The sequence below is a fragment of the Seriola lalandi genome, unplaced genomic scaffold (genome assembly GCF_002814215.2).
Source record: "Seriola lalandi dorsalis isolate HSWRI2012SDOR001 ecotype SW California unplaced genomic scaffold, Sedor1 jcf7180002054680, whole genome shotgun sequence".
In the NCBI taxonomy this organism is placed as follows: domain Eukaryota; kingdom Metazoa; phylum Chordata; class Actinopteri; order Carangiformes; family Carangidae; genus Seriola; species Seriola lalandi.
The window spans coordinates 648,520-654,488 of record NW_019525233.1 but is presented as its reverse complement, the minus strand read 5'-3'; the positions used below and the strand labels follow the sequence as shown (position 1 = coordinate 654,488).

At 44.1% G+C, this 5,969-nt stretch overlaps 1 protein-coding gene across 2 annotated transcripts in view; it reads left to right on the top strand.

Annotated features, from left to right (window-relative positions):
- Window positions 1–5,969, top strand: part of lhfpl2a (LHFPL tetraspan subfamily member 2a) — a 39,049-nt gene that overhangs the window by 22,807 nt on the left and 10,273 nt on the right. Inside the window, exon 1 of one of the 2 annotated variants that reach the window (XM_023422304.2) lies at window positions 4,329–4,406. The exons of the other annotated variant lie outside the window; for it this stretch is intronic. The gene's annotated coding sequence lies outside the window, so the exon portion shown is untranslated. Of the gene's footprint in view, window positions 1–4,328; window positions 4,407–5,969 lie in introns of those variants that run through there. 2 annotated transcript variants of the gene reach the window in all.

The window sequence follows — 5,969 nt, the reverse complement described above, 5'->3', positions numbered from 1 at the left end:
GGGGGTGAGATGCCTGACATATTTGAAAGATAAAAACGTGGGAGGGGGGGAGGGTGTGGTTTACATCCATATGCTACCATCAGGTATCAGATATTTTCCTCGTCTAGACACAAAGTGTTTTTCTAGTGATCTGCATCTGATTCCACCACTCAGTGAGCTGTCATTATTATTTTTCCTCAACTGGAAAACTCCATAACTTCAGTCTGTCCTTCCGTCCGTCGCTTCCGTTTCTCTCTCTCTCACATGTCCCTCCTCCGCTGCCATCCCTTTTTCCACGGAGGCTGGACGCTGGAGTGACGCAGCACGTGCAGGCGCAGCTCCGATTGAAAACACGTGGAGATAACCAAAAAAAAAAAAAAAGAAACCTCAGTGAGATATCTGAGGCACGTCCGGGAACCATGTGTTGACACGAGCCAAAATAAACGGTCCTATAAAATCAGTTCCTTCCTGATTCGGTCTTAACTGCTTTATCAAAGTAGGACTTTGGCACACCTGAACCTAAAATCCAGGTCACAGGTGCGCAGATACAAAACCTTTACAAGATAAGCGTATTAACTCAGAACAGGGCTTGTTCTTCGCTGGTAATGTTTGTGTGCACCCAGTCTGAAAGCTGTAAACTTGTAGGGGTCCACTCTCTTAACAAGAAGTTTTGTTAAGGAATCTGGATTGCATTTTATTTTGGTCGTGATTCACTCCAGATTCCACCGACTGACTATCTGGGCTCTACATGATTTATGATATTCTAATACGGGAAACGGCTAAATTAAAGCCGCATTAATTCTGTCCACCTGGGGAATGTTGAGTCGGGTGTTCGCTCCCCTTTTTATCTCAGTGTTGGTCTCCACCAGCTCATGAAGTTCTGGATCTGACGGTGACACAGATTTCAGTTAAGTTACTTTCTATGTGGTTTTAAAATGGTCTTAAAGAGTCTTTGCTCTGCAAGAAACCCTGGAAACTGACATGGACTTAATGATTCATTGAGAAGATAAGAGGTAGAGTAGAGTGAGTGCAGCAGGACCTAGTTAGCATTTTAGCACTTCCTGTTCCTTCATCCCGAAGTCTATAGGTTTTTTTTTAATGGGTTTTGGGTTTTTGTGGTTAACACAAGCTCAAGACGTTTTCACATTTTATTGTAAGACATAAAATACGCCGGTCCTGATTTCTTCAAGTTTTTACATCTCTTAAAAAAGGCCGGTCGCTAACAAAGTGTCTCAGTGAGACTACAGAGGTCGTCAGGGACGTTAAACTTCATCCACTCACCCGTCCACCTTTACAGCCTCGTTGTGTTTATACTCAAACTAATACTCAAACTTTGTAAGAGGAAAGGCCAGAGCTAAATCAAACTACAAGTTTAAGTTTAGCGGTGGTGACGTTGAAGTCATGTGACCCTGGTGTAGTTAGTTTATTTGTATTTATCCTGCTGAACGTTTTAAAACCTGTTTTTGTGGAGGGACGCGGGTGACGTTAACATGTGACCTATGAAAATACGTCGGTCCAGCAGAACTGTGTTCGCTGCAGCGACTGACTGATGGAGAACAGTATCAAAGAAGCGGATTGAGAAAATAAAGTTTCTGTTCCTTTATTTGTTTGTTGTTATTGAGACCAGTCTTCACTGAAGCGACGGCTGGATCTCTTTTGTCCGACCCGTTATCTGACTGTTATCAGCTGTCGCCCTGCTCTGCTTCACACTCCTCCACTCTCTTCAGATCTACAAGATACTATTGATCAGTGAGTCTGACAGGTAGAGATGAATGAGCCCGCAGCCGGCCTCCACCTTCAGCTCCGTCCCGTCCGAATGAATGATGACTCGGTGCCGTACATGTGTGCGGATGGCGCTGCCTGGATCAGGACTGCTGAGGATCTTTTCTCTCCTCTGTCGTGGCGGATCCTGCGCTCTTTGATGTGGGGGTCTGCGCTGTGTCGGGGCTCCTGAGGCTGCCAGGAGAAATCTCCAGCAGCATCTTCAGTCCGGCTTCAGCAGCGCCGCCAACTTTCCATTAGTCTGTGAGAGGATATAGAGTCGGTCTCTGTCAGACCTGAATCTTTTAACTTGACTTTTAATTCATTCTTACTGGTTTTTAATTTATATTTAACCATCTACTGTCTTCCTATTGTCTATTTTCATTGTCCTTCTATTCACCCTTATTGTTGATTTTTATTTATTTATTGTAAAGCACTTTGATCTCGTGTATGAAAAGTGCTCTATAAATAAAGTTTGTCATTTTTATTAATGTTAATATTGATTATACTTTGATGTACGAGAGGTGTAGCCTCTTGAATTATATTTGTACACACATATACTGCATATACACATTGTGTGCAGTGTTTTTTAAATAGCCTGCATCTGTATGTGAAGTACGTATAGTCTCACCTCTTATAAACAGAAAGAATAGTTGACTGACACTTTTCAGAAACAATCCACCTTTTTGCAAAACTGTGATCGTCCAATCACAGCCGAGCAACTTCAAGCTTCCACAGCAGGTGTGTGAAAGCTTTTTTGGTGACATGGTGTGCAATATCGAGGCTCTGCATTGAGAGTAGAGGTTTTGGAGGGTGGCGTCTTTCATAAACCGAAAACCACAAGAGCAGGAGGACGAGGAATGTGCGCGTTTGTCTGCCGCCATTATGAACCTGTCGTTCTCAGGCTGGAAATGAGAAGCTGCTCTTGTCTGAAATCTTCTTTCAACAATTACGAAAACTGTTTTTGAGGTGTAAATCTGCCACAATTAACACTGTAAACTGCTGCGAGAGAAAACAGCATCCGGGGGTGGGGGGTTATTTTGCTTAAAATGTTTTATTTTTGTTTTATTCTAGACATTTAAATGAGCCTTTAAACTTGCTTATTAACGTGTTCCCATCCGATTCACAGCAACAGGAAGACGATGAGTCACCAGCAGTTGTACGAAATGGGTCAAAGGAGAAGTTTTATTACGCCTGGAATATGCTGGTCTGTGCTGAAAGGATCTATTTTTGAACCGTTACGGCCTCATACTTCCATTCAAACTGATAAGAGAGGCCTCTTCCTCGGGCTTCTCCACGCTGCGCTCAAGTGCCTGGCTGGCTTGACCTATCAGCTGCTCCGCCTGCGTGAGTCGGCCCCCTTTTTTTTTTCCCGTCTTCATATGGAAGTCATTTGTGAGTTTGAACACAAGTCAGACAAACGCTGTAGCTGACTGCACTGTTGGCTGAACGCACCCAGTGCTGCTGTAAGCAATCCCGGGACGCTTGGCTCCCATCAGCCACAAAGGTTATCCATTAGTCAGACAGCGAACCGTCCGCTCCATCAGGCAGTTAACTAGGCAGCTATCTAACGCTGCTGTTGACTGAAGGGGGATGTAACAGGATCTGTGTGTGTGTGTGTGTGTGTGTGTGTGTGTTGTGATTCATGCGCCGGGTATTAATGGCAGCGACCAGACGAGCTGTGTGCTGACATCAAATAAACTTTATGTACAAACTAAACAATACGGTAACGGTAACAGAGGTCAGACTACACAAAGGAAGTAATGTGGTAGTACAAAAAATAGTGCTATGATGTCAGACTGTGTACTTCCAAGTTCACTTAAAGTGTCATTTATATTTGAAATAACAGGAACTGTGATGAAGAGCTTGCAAATCCACTTTGAATCAGGGATGGCCCCCATTTGATCGGCAGCAGATCTTTATCAGCCAACACGTGATCAGTTGATCAGAATGAATCAACAACTTGATTATTCATTACCACCACCTTCTGGACGGGAGCACGGCCATGAACCATGATTAGATGATTAGACCACGGAAATAAAAACACAGTGCAGTCAGATCTGGCCAACAGAGATGCACATACTGTGCATGTGGATAAGTGTAAACGAGGCCTTAGTCTGTCTCTTGTACCAACAGTTTATCCAGCAATGTATATACACAACTGTACGTGCTCATGGAAGAATACACAGTGCTGCTTACTTCAGGTTCTCTTTTCTTTTCTTTCTTTCTTTTTTTAAGGGAAGGCATAATGTCGTTTTCATTTAGGCTGATAGTAAAGACGTTGGCGTTGGCTGATTGAACGAGTGCAGAGAGCAACGAAAACAGAGCGAGAAGGTGCGAGAAACTGAGACGGAGAGAGAGAGAGAGAGAGAGAGAGAGAGAGAGAGGGGAGAAACCCTCTGCAGCTCCAGCTCTTGTTATTTTAACCCAGATTCAGCACTGAAATATGGCCACCATGTGGACCCTCTCAAGAAGTGTGGCTCCAGTTGTCGGCCCCGGCCAATCAGAGGAGGCCGTGGCGGTCCGGGAGGAGGGACGTGGGGAGGGTCTGGGAGTCAGAGTCTTCTGAAAGAGAGGCATTAAAGTGTGTGAGCAGAGGAGGAGAGTCAGGGCAGAGAAGCCACATCTCCAGGAGAGCTGGACTATCCACAGGCCGATGGAGACAGGTTGGACTATTGTCTTATTTTTCTTAATTGTCTTTCATTCGTTTCCCATTGAACCCACTGAGGTGACACCTGGAGGGGAAGGGGGGGGGGGCGTCAGTCCCTTACTCATCTGAACTGTCAGCTGTGTTCCTGGCTGCTGTAATGGGATTTAAATATTGCACTTTAGGTCTGAATCACAAGCTCTCTGTAGCGTCACACAGCTCCAGGATGCCGAGCAGATGTGCAGAGGTGTTAGGAAAGACTGGCTCCTTCACTGTGGAAAACCTGACTACAGACTCCTTTTGTTATTGACTGCTATTATTACCACTGAAGTCTGCAATTTTCCTTAAATAATCCCTAAATTGTCCTCTAAAGCCGAGTCAGGAGCCGCGAGAAAACACTGAAAAAGAAAAGAAAAGGATGGATGTTGTGCTTTTGTTTTTGTAGGTGATTGACTCACATGGTTGTCACTGACCCGGTGATTATAGTTGTAGGTTTATTTTCTTCCATGTGGTTTATCTTAATGTCGGAGTGTGTTATTAGACAAGGAAGTGTGTGGACTGGCATCTGAGGTCCTCCGTGACCAATCATCTCCTGCATTCCCCTTCAGTAGCTGCAGGGGATTCTCGTTCAAACGGATCCTCACAGATTATAAGGACGTCCTTTGTTTTAAAATTGCTTTGCTGTTGGGTCACATAAGGTAGAAAAAAAAGAAAAAAAGTTTAGATATGTTAATATTTAACAGAACGATGTGATTGGATTGTAGATGCTGGACAGGTTGTAGAAGTCTCGTCCCTGTCTTCATGTCCTCTCAGGATTGTAGACTTTCCATAAACTCCTAAAACAAATAGTCTCCATGGCGACGCGTGACTCTACTCATGGCATGTCCATAGATATGTAGATTGTTTCCTGTCAGTGGCGGCGTGGAAAAGGCGTTTCCTGTTGTTTTGCTGCTGAGATAAGAGAACGGCTGAGTTGTCACTTTGAACCGGAGTCGTGCACTTTAGCTTTTTAGCCACAATAGCAGCATAGCTACAGGGATGGCTGTGTCTGTTGGCTCGGACTGAAACATCTCAAAGATTATTGGATGGATTACTATGGAGTTTAGTACAGACATTCATGTTCCCCAGAGGATGAATCTTACACATGTTGGTGATTCCCTGGGTTTTCCTGTAGTGTACTTGGTTTTGATTGACATATTTAGACATCTGGAGAACTTCTGACATAACTGGATGTCATGAAATTTTGTACAGATGTTCATGTTCCCCAGAGGATGAATCGTACAGATGTTAGTGATTCCTTGCTTTTCCCTTTTTACACCTTGAGGTAGACATTTTTGGTTTTTAATGTTACATGTCTTGACAACAGTTGGATAAGTTGTCATGGAATTTAGTTTGGATATTCATGGTGCCCAGAGGATGAATCTTACAGATGTTGGTAAGTCCCTGGGGTCTTCCTGTAGTGTACTATGAGGTTGACGTCACAAACGTCTGTGCTCCCCTCAGGATGACTTGTGATCCCTTTACTTTTCTTCTAGCACCATCATCAGGTCAAACTTGTATTTTCACCCTTTGGGAGGGGGGG